Raw genomic sequence first — 15,360 nt, forward strand, 5'->3', positions numbered from 1 at the left:
ATTTAGTGTGTATATAGAGAAGAAAAAAAGCTGCATACATGCAAAAAAGAAAGCAAGGAATGGTTAAGATTAAAAGCAGCAGGGGAAATGACTAAACAAGGAGTCTGTACCAGAATGAATGGAATAAGAGTCAAAGTGATGAAATGGTTTGGGAAGAAACCAATGAGGGGAAACACTGGAAGGAATATTTTAGAGATTTGTGTGAGAGTTATAGCCATACATCAAAGAGTGAAATTGAAATAAATGCTGTAAGTGTTACTAATTGAGTGAGATGATGAAAAAGAAGTAACACACACTATAAGAGTGTTAAAAATAGTAGAGTTGCAGATGATATAACTGGGGAAATATGGATGTGGTGTGCTTATAGAGTGACTATGAGACTTGTTTAATGCTTGTATGAAGATTACATCTTTGCCAAATGTTTTGTAGAATGTTATTGTTCCCCGATACAAAAGGAAAGGTGGCAAAAGTGACTGCAAAACTCCATGGGAAATTATTGAGTGTACCTCTGAAGTTGTTGGGCAGAATTCTGATTGTCACCTCTCAAACCCCTTCAAAGAACAAAATTTGGGAAATACAGTTTGTTTTATGCTGGATAAGGGCTCCACAGACTAGATTTTTGCTCTGCCACAGGTTGTTGAAAAATGTATGAAAGTGAGAAATAAATATGCTCTGCACTTGTTGATGTAGAGAAATGTATGATCAAGTAAATGGGCTTGAGTTATGTAATGGTTTCCATGAATATGAAGTTGAAGTTGGTTGCTAAATGTGATAAGACTGATATATGACAGAAGTAAAGCATATATAAAAATAAATGAAATGCTTAACAAATGCTTCAACATTGAGTAGGGAGACAAGGATGCTTCATGTCCCTTTGGTTGTTTAATCTGTTTATGAAAAAAATGTATAAGGAATGCTTGTGGTGATATTAGAGGTGTATTGGGAACATGAACATACATATACTTTTATATGCAGGCAGTGCCATGTTGTTGGCCAAAAACCTGAATGGTTTCACTAACTGTATGGTACAGTAAGGAATATGGTCTGAAAATTAACACATTAAAGACCAAAACAGTTATTTCGATGGGAAAAATGGAATTAATGAATGAATGAAGATATGCAAAAAGGTGAAAAAGTAGATGAATGTGTGTCCCTTGGTAGAATGTTAACTGAAAGTGGGTAAATGGATGGAGAAATTCAAAGACATGCACATACTAGTAGGATGATATTGAGTAATATATGGACAGTTGCAAAGAATGAATGTTAGTCAAAACAAGCAAACTGGATGTGTCTAAGAGTGTGCTTCTGCCCCCTTTGTTATATGGGAGTTGTGTTATGTCAGGAGGACATAAGTAAGTTGAATGAAATGGGACTGGGGTCCTTAAGTGTGTGAGGTAAAACAAGGAGAGATGGGAACAAAAATGAGTGAGTGCTGAAAGAATGTGGACTGAACACTGAAGAGAGTGCTATGTTGAGAATGAATGAGGATTGATTTGCAAAACCAATATGTTTGAAGGAAGAGTGAATGGGTGGAAAGGAGTGGGAAAATTGAGAAGCCTGCTTTGATAGAGTTGATGAGATCCTCAATATGAGAAAGGTGAGAAGTTTAGAAAAAGGCTGTGTATGGAGTGGTGTGTGCCTGTGGTGGAAGCAAAGATGATTTGCCAAAATAGAAAAATATGAAGAGGCATAGTGCATTGTATTGATGCGCACAGGATCTAACTATAGTTTCTTTTATTGCTCCTATTTCGTGCCTTTAATTTCCTTTGCTTGCTATTGCTTAATCCCTTTCTGCAGTTGCATAGCACTGCTTACTCTGGAAGGGAATGACCTCGGGGTGTGCCTTTGGGGTTTGATCAGTGGCTGCTGTTGCAGGAAAGGTTAAACCATAAATTAGCCAATCACATTATTGGGCAAACCAAGCCCATGCACCCCGATTATCCAGAAAATGGGGCTCATTGAGCAAACCATGGTTCAGTTCACAATGGATAAGCATTTCCTGCCCACATCCAGTGAGACCTCTCAGGACACAAGGTGCCCCATCTGAGCTGCACCCACTGAAAGGGGCCTGACACTTCCTTTGCTGATTGACGTAGATGGGTTGAGCATTTGATCAGGGCTGCTCAAAGAGTCTTTGGGGAAGGACGGCTCTGCCTGAGTTCCCTCCCTTGCTGCACAGCACAAGCCCCATCCAAAGCGTCTGAGCCAGTTTTCTATAGCTCGCTCTGCCCTCTTGTAAGACAACTGCGGAAGGTCTCTCCCCCCACCGAGCACCCACCCTTGCTGCTCCTCGGCTTCCGCCCTCTGCTCCCTACAACTGCGGGCCCTGCGGAGAAAACGGCTCCAGACCGCACCCGCCTAAGCCGCCCTGGGAGAGAAGGCGCGGGCGCCCAGTTGCGCTTTCTGATTCCACGCGTTTCCGCCGCCACCGAGTTCAGCCAGCACGGGTCCATCCCAAGCGAGAGCCAACCCGACGGCGGGACCCTGCTGGAGAGGCTTTTGGCTTGCACCCCAGCGGCAGGGCGCGGGAGAGCGAAAGGCGCTTTGCTCGCTCTGGCTTTAGCCTTGCTTCGGCGGCCGCCGGACCCAAAAACCGCCGCCGCCGCCCTAAATGGAATGCTTGCTCTCTTGGTTTCATCGGGGTCTCTGCTCGCCAGCTCTCCATCTGGTCCCCCACTTTCCTCTACCTGATTGCGGCAGCCGAGAAAAGAAGCGCACCCAAGACCTACGCGCTAATATGCCCCGAGACAGCGGCCGATCCTTCGCCGACGCGCCTGGCCTCAGTTCTTCATCCCGGCTCGGCACGAAGGAGGGAAGGCTCGGGATGAGTTTTGCCTCTGTCACTCTTAGGTCTGGCATTCTGCGACTTAGAACTGGGTCCCAGGCCTGCGTGTTTGGGTCCACGTCTGAACTGAATGGCAGTTTCTTTCCCGGAAGGAGCAAGAAAGCTTCCCAAAGCTGTGCTCGCATGCTGGGAATAAATTCCATCTGTGGGCCAGACTTTCCAGGAGGCTCAGATGAAAGCAAGAAGCAGAGACGCTGCCTTCAAAAGCCAAGCAGGTCGGGCAACTCTTTAGAGGCCGCCTTCTGAGTAGTCCCTGGGACCAGCACCATGGGAACAAAGTAAGCCATCTCACAGCTCCAACTGACTTCTGTCAAGTGGTTTGTGGATCATCCACATCTGTAACCAAGATCACCACCAATCTAGATCACATCACTACATGGAGTGAGCAGAGTTAGAGCAGCAAGATTCCATGTGTGGAGCTATGAACAAAGGGTTCAGAAATCCCATAGCAAAGAAGGACCCCAGTTCATGCACTTGGCCTGAGCCCACACTGTAGGGAACATGGAGGAGGAACAGAGAATCCCCCACAAACATGAAAGGAAGCCAAGTGTCCCTGAGTGCAGGACTCTAACTGACCGTCTCTTGCACCTAAGTTGCTCCGAAAGTAATTTTGTCTTAATCAGCTGCCCTTTACTTAAGTAAAAGAGCAGTTCCTTAATCTGTCCAGTAAAATAAACTGGGGGGGGGGGAGGAGAAGGAAGTCAGGGAGGGTCACTTGGAAACAAATCCAAGCCACTTCAGGTTTAAGGACAGAGATGGGGCAGATGGGAGGGGGGGGGCGGGGGAGATGGCTATCTGCTTTTTTTCTGTCCAAAACCAGAGATTCCTCCCAACAAATTCCCAAGGGGAAAGTTCAGGGTGACACCACATTCCTGACCCTCTTCTTGGCTGCTGGCCTTCAGAAAGGCTGTCAGAAGTTCAACTGCCAGCCCAGCCAGATTGACACTCTGGAGGCCCTTTGCCAAAAGACTGGCAGCTAAAAATCACTTGTTTCGAAACAATCTCCTCTCAGTACTTCCAGAGTTACCCCAAATGAAGTCTTGTTTTCTTAAATCGGTTTGCTTAAAAAGAGAGAGAATCCACTAATTAATATAATGTTGTTTCTTCCAAGACCTTCTTTCCCTGCTTGAGCCTAACTGGGACATAAATGTGTCTAGGCCACAAAATCTACTTTCTACATGTCCCCTGATGTTTTCATCATCTCATGTCAGTATTAAAGGAGCACTTTCCCCCTTATTCTGACACTGTCCAAGGGCAAACCTCAGGGTGCATAAAATGGACCTTCAGCTTCAGCTCATTGCAGTGTCCTGAAAATAATTAGGGCTATCAAACTGACTTTATGCTGATTATTTGCCAGTTTCCTTGTCCTTGTCAGTTTCAATCTCTTCCCCCTGGAGAGGTAAAATCAGTTGCCCAGCAGTTAGTTTCAGTTCTCCTACTATGCAGAGGTTTTCTCCCTCCTCCATGGGGCTACTTCTGCCCTGGTATCCCCCTCTGTGTTTCTGATTCTACTGTCTACACTGGAGGTTATTTGGTACTGCTTAGATAATTTTAATTTTAAAAACATTTTAATTTTAAAAACATTTTAGCACACATTTAAGACAGGGAGCTATCTGCCCATATACTTCTTCATTGCCCATTATTTTTTTCAAAACAACCAAAAGATATGTGGGAGGATGGACAAACTAGCCTAGAGAAGCCCAAGCTGTAAAGATCCTCTAGAATCAACTTGTTCTTGAGGTCTATATGGACCCATCCATGTAGTTTCCTAGGCAAAAATAAGGAAGTGATTTATCATTGTCTTTGTCCAGATTTTTCTTTAATTTCCCAGGTTAGACAACAGTCCTGGGATTCCCTTGTGGTTTCCCATCTAATTAAAACTAAGTCCAGCACAGCTTAGTTTTGTTCTAAATTAAGATCACTGGGTACTGGCAGGTCCTATGCCATCAGCAACCGAAGTTATTTTTGAACCAATGGGAGTTTCTCTCCATCTAAAGAAAGTTTGAAGGCAAGATCAAAATCCTGATTTATTTAGAATATACATCTGAGTCCTGATGTTTTATTTGCCCTGCCATATTCCCATGAACACCAATGAACGTAATCCAGTCACAAGGGACGACACATTTGCATGGTAAGACAGTACAGACAGCCGATTTTATGCTGGCACTGTTTTGTGCCAAGATAAGGAAAGTGGGATAATGCTTTAAATCAAGCGTAGAGGTGCGTAAGATGCCACTGTACATGGGCTAAAATGCCATCTCCCCCCCCCCCGCCCCCAGTCTATCCCTTGGGATCAGGAAAGTTTTCCTCGCGCTGTAACCACTTGTTGGGGAGATCTGGCTGCCGGAGGCAGCTGAAAAGCCAGTGACTGCAGTTCACACACCTGTGATCCGCTGCTCTGGATAAAATAATGGGGATTCATTCCTCTCTCTCGCTGTCTCCCTCTCTCCCCCCCCTAAAATTCTTGGAGTGAGAAATCATTTCCAGGACAGGCAGAGCCAAAGCAGACAAAGAATCGAAAGTCGATGGTGTTCACTACTTTCTCTTTCGGCAGCCACCCTCCCCCCTACCCACCCCCAGTGCTTGTGGAACATTTCTATCCAATGTTAGAAAGGTTTCACTCTCCCATCCGGACCCACCACTCCTCCGCACCTTGGAGCACTCTGTCGCCCAGGTGAGGAGAAAGGACTTGCCGCATCTGTCTCTGCCAAGGGCCAGGCAGGTGGACGGGAAGAGAACGTCTCTGACTCGATCCGTCTTTGTTTCTAAATAACAAGGCTTGACGGGTGAGTTGCTTAAGAGTCTAAATAACAACATTAATTCATCAGACGGAGAAAGGAAGAAAGGAAACTCAGACTGGAACAGAAGGAAAGCATTGACAAGGAGGAAAGGAAGGCAAGGGAGAGTGTTAAATTGTGGTATGCCAGGAAAAGAGAACAGAGAATTTCTCTGGGGATGAAATTCCAAGGCCTTTGCCTTCTTTTATTCCACCAGTTTTATCCAACAGTTAAATATGCAAGATACGCACGAATGTGCATTCATTTTATACACACCTATTTTGTGCATGAAATTCAGAGATAAGTACTTTCACATATCACCTTGTATGGAAGGGTGTGCCTGTGTAATTCATGTGTTTGAAAGAAAAATGTGCAGATCTTGCACTTGAGATATTTAAGAATATCTGTCCGAATATTTAACATAGTCTTGCACATGTCGAACCACACACCCAGTTGCCTTGTCTATGATCCCTCAGAGAAACAGAAAAATAGATATATGGATGGGTCAAAATGCGCTATTGGCATTTGAAATATATACAGTTATAAACAAATAAATGTTTTCTATGCTTTGTAGAGTCCCAGTGATTTAAATGGGGAGGATTATAAGTACAGGCAGAGAAAAAAATACATAGATTTGCACGTAAATATATGCTTTTGACCGCTTTTGTAACTGCCAACAAATTAGGTGTCTATAAATTAATAGTTCATTCTTCTAGATCATAAACTCATTCGGAGATGCAGAGACTTCGAACTGCAAAGTGGGCAGAGGCTCCCCGGCAGCCCTCCCATTCCCCAGAGACTTCTGCAAAAGCGAATACAGTAAAAGGCAGCGGCCCTGTTCAGGAGAAAATCCATTGTTGAATCGGAGAGGAGGCATGAAAAAGTATGAAAAGGAATCAAGGGACTCCAGTTCATTGGATCCCTTCCCCACCTGAAGGGCAGCTAGCCAGGTTGACAGCCAAGGCAGCCTCTGAAAAGAAAAAATGTGATTCCTCCTTAGGAATCGCAGCCTTGACTTCTCCCTCCTCCCGTGGTTTTGTTTAGCAAGGCCTGAAAGTTAACTGGAAGTAAAGGGATCGAGCACACTTCTCTGCCTCGAAAAGGGAGAAATAAATGCAAATCTCCTTACGGCTGATTCTTATTCTTTTCCTTCCAGTGGAGCTCAGAGGACAACAACCCTGTAAAGTAGGCTGTTGGGAAAGAATGATTCCTAAGAGTCTCCACCAAGTTTCTCATGCCTTTCCCCTACAGCATCCCATTCCTGGTTGTCTGCTACCCCAGTTCCGCATACCCCAGTCTGCCGTTTCCATCTTTAATGCATCGCTTTGTAAGTCAAGGTCCCACCGAGCCACTTTCCCCAGTTCTCAACAATGGACCAAGAACCAGAAGGGTTCACTCTCGTTGTACACCCCGTCCACTGGGCTGCTGTGACCCCGCATTGCCCAGGAAGATTCTTTGTCCAAAGGCACTTTCCCAAAGACCCCTGGGATTGCAGCCGGGGCTCCTGGAAGGCATCTTCAGGGATCGTTTCAGTCTCCCTGCAAAGTCAGGACACCGCTATCCCCGCCATTTAACCCAACCTCAGAGGTCTGCTGTTAACTGCCACTCTCAGCTCAAAAGGGAGGTGTCCCATTTCAGAGAGGTGTCACGATCTCGCTTAGAAGAGCCCAGCAGGCAGCCAAAAATGGAGCTCTGGCTCTTGATCGCTCCTTGAACAGATCCTTCGCAAACTCTATTTGGGGCGGCAGGGGAGGGGAGGCAAATTACATATACCAGGAACGGGTTATGAAGCTGAAAGTTCAGAGGTGAAGGGCTGGAGTGAGGAGCAATATGCTGGCCAGAGCTGGTAGATAAATTTGAATAACAAGTTCAGGCAAGATGACAACCTAGGATGATATTTTATCTCCCTCTCCCCCCACCCCGCCCAGAGTCTTTGTCTTCTCTCTCTCTCCCTCGAAAGCTGACTTGTAAACTAGCATTTACTAACAAGGATAAGAAATGGTCAAAACCAGGCTCGCGTCTTTGGCGCTGTCTTGGCTCTGTAAATTAGTTTTGTGGTACGCAGGGTCCAAAAACGTGTATATTCATATAATACACACACACCTGAGAATAAAGTCCCACTGGCTTTCTGTTGACTTCCAGGAAACCACATACTGAAAAGCACAGCCTTAGGAAAGGAACAATGGGACAGGAAATTTTAGGGAGCTGAAAAATGCACATTTACACACACCTACTTCTTTCCAATCTGGTTTTAAATTTTAGTTTGAAACAGTATTCTCTCTCTCTCTCTCTCTCTCTCTCTCTCTCTCTCTCTCTCTCTCTCTCTCTCCTCTCATCTCCCTTCTTTTTCATGTCCAAAGGTAAGAGAAAGTGTGGGAGAGATGCACAGAATAAAAAAATTGTGCAATATCAGTGTGTTTGAAGAGAAAGTGCCCATTCTTTCCACCTTCTGGGTAAATCAATGACTTCTTTAAAAAGGAATAAATAATACTGCTGGCAAACTTTAAGAAAAGAAAGGAAACGTTGATCTTAGTCTTTTTCTCATCTGTTCTACCTCAGATCCTCTCCTGCCTCCAACAACCTTATTCCAGCGGACTACCTGAGCAGACCAACTCTTCCAAACGAGGTTGCCATGCTTGGAGTACCAAGTATTGCTCTGGCTTCCTGGACTCCTTCCTCACCCACCTCAACTTCCAAGGCATGTACTTTTGCCCACATTCTCACCCTTTAAAAAAAAAAAACTACAATGATTCCAAAAAAAGAACAATATTTTCCCTTCTTTTTTTTTTCAGCTTTTCCCCATCCAATCGCCTATTTCAAATGAAGATGATTTAGTTTGTGATATTTGATAAACAAAATTTACCCAGGTGAAAAGAGATTAATTTCCAGAATAATTCAGTTAGATTTCTAAGTGAAGATTTTAGGATGGGGAATAGACAAAGGCAAAGATGGGGTGCAGTAGGAAGAGGAACTTCTGGTCGCAGCCACTCTTTCCAGGGGACCCTTTCTGACTCCATGCCTACAACTGAAATTGACCTATGTAGCACAACTGTCTTTCCCAAAGTTTAACGAAGCCCCCAAAATGATGTCTGGAAGATCGGTTTGCACACTTTGTCACTTAAAGAGTATTAAAACGATTTAAAGGCGGCACTCCGACTATGAGAGTGATGCTGCTTGGATGGTCTGTTTGCTTTGTTTTTCAGAGTGAATTGATTCCCAGCGTGGTCCTGAGAAAGAAAGTGGTATCTCGCGTGTAGCCTTCATCCCTTCAGATCTTCAGGAGGTAGGGAGTTCCGCCGCTTACCAGCCCCCTGGACTTTTTCCGAGTGCTAATAGATTTATGGTCTCCCCCTCCACACTGCCTTTTTCCCTCTCTCTCTCTCCCAAACGCCCATCCACAGTAATTAGCACATATGTTCTAAATAGATGATAGTTTTGTGAGCAATAAAGCAATTACCCATCGGTGAAGCTGACAGTTCCTCCAACTAAACTCCAACCAGCAGCTAATTGGAAAAGTCATTTCAGCTCCATTTTCTGCAATTAGTCTTGCTAAACTACTACACCCAAACTAGCCAGTTTGAGGTTTATTTATTCATTTCCAGTTTCATCGAATCAGGCTTAAACTTTCGCAAAACCTGGTTTTCGATGTCTGTTGAGCTGTCTTTAATTTCTTTCTTTCCTTTCTTTTTCCCTCTCTGTAGCAGTTCCCATTCACTTCACGAGAGAGAGAGAGAGAGAGAGAGAGAGAGAGAGAGAGAGAGAGAGAAAGAGAGAGAGAGAGAGAGAGGGAGAGGGAGAGAGAGAGAGTTTATTTCCCTCAGATAACTGAAAGGTTCAGTAATTCCCAAACACACATTTGCTACAGGCTTTTGTTAAAAGCTACATTTCCTCAGCCATCCAAGAATCGTGGTCAGTTTAGTCACACAGACAAGATTTAACCACTCCCTCAAACAGACAAGATTTAACCGCTCCCTCAAACAGAGAAGATTTAACCGCTCCCTCAAACTTTAATTTTTTTTAGAAACCCTCCCTCTCCACCACTTGTTCAATGTCCAAATTGGGGGATTACTGAGAAGATCCTCGCTCTAGCCCAAAGCACTACATCAAAATAAATCAGGTATTCTAGTTAATATGTAGCAGGTCATTTTCTTGGTGACAAATGGGGTGATTAAGGAAGCCAAGGGGAAAAAAAAAACACCCTCAACCAGGAATTTCGGATCAGTTAGCACAGTTATGGTTGTTTTAGTAGGGGGGGGGGGCAGAAAGAAAGAGAAAAAGCAGCAGCTTGCATCTGGCCCACTTCTCCTGGAGGTACTAAAACATGAAGAGGGCCTCCTTGATGGAAACTTGCATGCAAGGCTGGAAAGAATGACCAAGGCCTGCTTTGGAGCACTAGCCGGACTCCTGCTGCATGCAGATCCGCCAGTTCCCTGGATTTAATGCAGCTTTCTCTGGCGTGAAGCGAGGGGACTTTTGTCTACCACGAGCCAGAGCCAAGCTGACCTGGGGTTGAGAGGTAGGGCAGCCGCTTGGCTCTTGGAAGTGCAGAGGCGTTGAAGCAGGAATGCGCCAAGGCGCTGAGTGGAGGCGGGCCTTGGCTCACCCCGGCTGCTGTCCAGCTGGACCGGGAAGGTCGGCCAGAGAGATCTGTGGGTTGGGATGGGAATGGGTGGCCTTAGCAACAAAGCCTCCTGCCAAAAGTATTTGCAGTCTGACTATCGCCGCCGATGGACCAAGTAGACAAGGTGGCTCTTCTGAGCTTGGAGGGGCTGGAGCAACCCACAGGCTGCAGGGCGGGGGGGGGGGGGAGACTGCATTGCATCTTGCAGCCAAAGCCTATGACTTATGGCTCTTACACTAGTAAGGGCAGAGGGGACCACCTTCTGAAGCATGGGATTCAGCCTAACAAGCTCAATCGTCTGGCAATAAAGGACGTGCACTGATCTCATACATGGAGACTGGGGCCAAGCAAGCAAGTAAATCCTGCTCGGGCAAAGGAAGTCCTGAGGGGCCTGCCCCGACTTTAGGTTAGCCTGAGTACTGCGGGGGGAGGTCAGCCAGGTGGCGACAATAGGTTCTGTAGGCCGCCACTGACCCCTCCCATCGAGTGGCCACACCTGATGACCTCAGCCCAGCCCCTCCCTGTCCAAATGGCAGAGGTGGCCGAATGGGGACCCTGGCAAGAAGCCCCCCTGCTGGAGTTCTCCTGAGACAGTTTCCAAATGGGGAGGGGGGGCAAGGCTCCTCACTTAACTAAGATCCATTCTCTGAATGCCAGTATTGTGTGAATGCACAGCAGGGCTGGGAAGCTGGAGGAGGTTGGAGGACCTGCTATGGGGAACAGAGGCCTTCCTCTTGGCTCCTAGGAGCACTGGGGCAACCCAGTCTCTCCCTGCCTGGCCTGGCCTGGTCCCTTTCCTTCTATGAAGAGCAATTAGGGGATGCCTATTCAGAGCTGCTGATCCAAAGAGAAAAGAGGAGTAGATAAAAGGCGACTTCAAGTGACCTCTTCCTCCTTTTCACACCAACCTGAGTCCCCAGAATAGCTGAGGATTGGCTGGGACAAAGGAGTCCCCTCCCTCTTTTTGCCCTTTCAGTTCCAGGAGCATCAGTGCAAGGGGCTGACAATAAAGCTGAGCCTCTGTTCCCCACCCCAATTTGCCAGGCCCTTTGGGATACTTTCTGTGACACACACACACACACACACACACACACCCCGCTCCCCTTAGCCTGCTTCGGTGTGGCACGATTCTTAATGGTCTGTTTGGGTGGCTGGTTTCATTGACTTATGCAAGCACTCCCTCCCCCTCTGCCCGCCCGAGTCTTTCCCTCAGCCTCCCTCTCGGTAGCCCGCCTATAATAAACATATCTTGCCCCTGACAGTCTAAGGGAAAAGCGCGATTTATTATGTCCAGCAAGCATAGGATGAGCTTGGGGGGGCGGGGGGGAGAATTGAGTCTAATTGTACCCACACCAGCAGTGGCAGCCGGGCTTCCTGGACGCTTCCCTTTCCCTCAACACCCCCCCAGACCAATCTTGCACCACTTGCGCATTTCAGCAAAGAAAAAAACCACAAGCTCTCATTTCTCATCAAGTGGGGTTCCCCCCCATCTTTTCCTGCCGTTGAATTTGACTTTGGCTTTGAAGGCCAAGAAAGGGAAGCGTCTCTTAAACCAGCTCCTGAGCAACTAATGGATAAAATATATAAGAGCCAGACCAATCACTTAGTCTTGGTAAACGATTTGGGGCAATGGTCGGGCTGGGACACGACAGCACTGGTTCCCAGCTTCTTTTCTCAAGGCCTCCCTTTCCATCCACATCCCAGCGCAGCCCTAAATGCATTGGAGCTGCCTTTCAATCGGGCCCAAGGTGGAGGCCGTGCAAGCGATCCTCTGCGTTGCCTCCGAAGGACAGATCCTGAGAGGGCGTCTCCTGCCCTGAGATCTCCTGGAACAGCAAATCTTTCCCACCCGCTTCCCAAATTGATTTTTCAGCATTCCTGCCATTCTCTTTGCTCCTTGCACTCAAAGCCCACTGCAGCTTCATTTGCGCCAATACTGTAGTAAATATCCAGCTGCGAAAATTCACTGTTTTATAGGGTGAGGAGTCACGGGGGTGGGGAGTGGATTTGGTTTAATACAGACAAGGCTGACTTGTTGGGGAGCTGCTGGCTATCCCCTTTCCAGCTTCAGGGCCCATGTCCTTTGTTTCACCTGCAGGTATAAACAGCCAAATATGGTCTAACTTTTTCGGATGGTGAGAACAAGATTTCTCCATCTCTCAGAGCTTCACCAAACTTGCCCAATTTAAAGTCGATGAGGCTGCAACCCTACGCAGACTTTCTTAGCAGCATGGTTCCTTGAACTGGGGGGTGGAGTGGGATGACGGTGGGCTTCCCCCTAAGTCATCTTGCATAACTGTAAGCTCTCGTTAATTTTTTTTTTCTGGGAGGAAGCCCCACCAAACTCTGCGGAAACCAGCCCGGGATTGCGGTGCGCAAGATCTTGGTGCCCTTTTGGCCCCTTTGGGCTCAGTGGGTGAGGTGGCAGTGACGCCTTGTTTTCGCCCATGGGCTGTTTCTGTCCAAGTCAGTGCCTGGCTCCTGGGGCACACCCCCCCCCCCGACAGCCGTCAGACACTGGGAATGGCCTGGGTTGGTACGCCAGGAGGCCACAAGCTTGAGGAAAGGATCCTGCTCTTTCGCCTGCTTCCCTTACAGTCTTGTGAGAGAGCCACCAGCAGTGTGACTTCATGCTCCTTTTTCAACATTCTTAAACAAAATCGATGTTAGTTCTCAACTGGTGGTGATGATCTCAAGGAAAGCTGCTGTCAATAGCGGAGCCCTGGCAGTGTCACTGGCTGGCAGGCTTCTCCCCAGCTCAGGCTTGGCTTTGAATGGACACGGAGGTTTTTCTCTCTTTTTGTGGGGAAAGACACTTTCTCTACACTCGCTAGGAGCCCTATTTTTTTTCACCATGTTTACAGAATCTCATTGATTTTGGCAGGCTTTCTTATTTCCAGATAAGTAGGCTGAACGTAGCTGCTAATGGCTTTTGTAGTGACTGGTTTCCGAGAACTAAATAAAAGTATGTTTGACACTGATCTGATCAAGGATGCCTTATTTATACAGCCCATGCATACAAACAGGTATTACCTAGGTAAATACACCCATAGTCTTTCTGAAAGCATGTTTATTTTTATTTATTCCAGTATTAAAAAAAGAGGAGGAGGAGGAGGAAATTGTATGGATGACTTTATTTCCCTCTTCAAAAAAAAAAAAAAATCCAGCTGTTAACACGGGCCAATCCGTCATCAGACACCTGATCTCAAGTGAGAACAGAAACATCGGAGAAGGCGATCACCCTAGAAGGGAAAACACCTCTCTTTTTTAAAAAGGCAAAATTCTAGGTGGCCCGTGGCTATTTATAGACATGAGCCAGAACCCGCTGGAGACTTTTCGAGGGAACGCTCAACTGAGAACAACAGGGGAGGCGGGAGGGCGCGCACAAGATCTCCGCTATCTGCGATCTGTAAAATTAGATTTATACAGACCGCGAGCAATGGGAAAGAAACAGGCAGGCGGGTGTCGTCTTCGATTGGGCTGGGGCGGGAATGCCGTTTCACTTGAAAATGAGTAGCAGAGGAGGGGGGACAGGAATTACCCGTGACCGCGGCCTACTTCCGCTAGTAGAGGGAACAGCCTTGCTGGGTAGGCTTCGCCACCAAAGACCAGCTTCTCAGAGGCACCGACGGATCTGGGCAACGAACATCTGGACCGCGGCCACTGCCGGGCGCTCTGTACTTGGCTGGGACACAAAAAGAGGCGGGGGCGGGGGGCTGAATTGTTTGCGCGACCATTAATCTTTTGCCCAAAGAGTGGAAGTGCTGGACCCAGTCCGGGCGCAAGGCTGCTTCTCGACCTGCTCTCTGATGGGCCGGGCCCCCGAAAGGTAGGGAGCCGGCCTTGGGGAGAGTCGGCCGAAGGCTTTGCGAGCTGATTTGCGGGGCAAACGGCCCAGCAGGCTGTTAGTCTGTGAAAGCGAGAGAACAGAATTCCAAGCACGCCTTCCGTATGGCTTGCTTTCTGGGTCTGTTTTAAGTTGATCTAGGGAGAACGGGAATGGCATATGTGTGCTTTAAAAAGCACTTCCCAAATGTCATGTCCTAACGAAATGCAGCTGGATCTTGTACCAGAATAGGGAGTGAGCTGCTCAGCGTTGCTAAAAAATGTTACATATTTTTCTCCACTTAGGAGAGCGAGGATCCTGATAGCTTTCCATATAAGGATGCTTTCACAGATAAGCGAATCTAGGCACAAACCACACAGTCGTATCTATGATAAAGGACAAGAATAATGCAGATGAATTTTCCGGGGAATTGGGCCTTTCAGAGAAACTGATTTTAGGAAGAACAAGATCTTTAGGCATAGTTATATTTTCCATTCCCCAGTTTAGCTTTCTTTTAATTGGGAGAGGAAGGGGTGGGTGCTTTTCTTCTTCTTTTAGTTTTTTAATTACCCTTTCTGTCCTTTTAGAAATAACTCAAAAGCGTATGCGAAGAATAGCAAAGCTTCCCTGTAGTCCAGACAGGGTGTAGATCTCTTCAGATATCAGCCCCGAAGAGAGCAAGAGGGGAATCTCTCTTTCCTACACCCAACAACTTTGCAGTTCTATACAGTACACAGGGTCTATTCAGAAGTTAACTTCCAGGCATTCCATAGCATTCAGTCGGCCCTATTCCTAGGAAGGTGTCTTTGGGACCGCAGCTTCAAGGGGTGCATGTCCTCCCCCCTTCAAAATGATCTAAATTCCTTCCATAGAAAAGGATTTTGGCGAGAAGGTTTAGCTCAGCCTGAATCTCTGCTTTCATATAAAATACCCCTATCGAAATATACAAACCGCTTGTCTGAAGTATCAAGAAAGCAAGCAGGTTCAAGATTAACAAACTCCTTCAGCTCCTTATTTCCAAAACATTACAACTTCATGGAACATCGTTCATATGGTTTATGGCATCGGCAGCCCTGCTCATACGTCCACAGAATGTCACAAATGTCCCTCTGATTTCTATGTCTCCCCTCCCCGCAAAAAAAGAAAAAGAGGGAAAAAAACTCCACACCTGAAAATGTCATCTGGCACTCTGAGTACACGAGGTACAACCTCCTCCTGCTTAAGCGATTTACAAACTCGGATTCTCAATATCAATAAATGCCATAGAGATCAAAGCAAATTCAGTGTAAAT

The 15,360-nt window shown here is 46.7% G+C and overlaps 1 long non-coding RNA gene across 1 annotated transcript in view; it reads left to right on the plus strand.

Annotated features, from left to right (window-relative positions):
* The first annotated feature begins 13,567 nt into the window (after positions 1-13,567).
* The window catches only part of LOC148213772 (uncharacterized), a 4,107-nt gene continuing 2,314 nt past the window's right edge, over positions 13,568-15,360 (plus strand). The window contains exon 1 of the long non-coding RNA XR_015793882.1: positions 13,568-14,072. This is a non-coding gene — a long non-coding RNA (uncharacterized LOC148213772). The remainder of the gene's footprint in view (positions 14,073-15,360) is intronic.

Source organism: Python bivittatus, unplaced genomic scaffold (genome assembly GCF_059951505.1).
Source record: "Python bivittatus isolate LINGU-HERP-01145 unplaced genomic scaffold, Pbiv_v1 ctg000850_np1212, whole genome shotgun sequence".
Lineage (NCBI taxonomy): Eukaryota > Metazoa > Chordata > Lepidosauria > Squamata > Pythonidae > Python > Python bivittatus.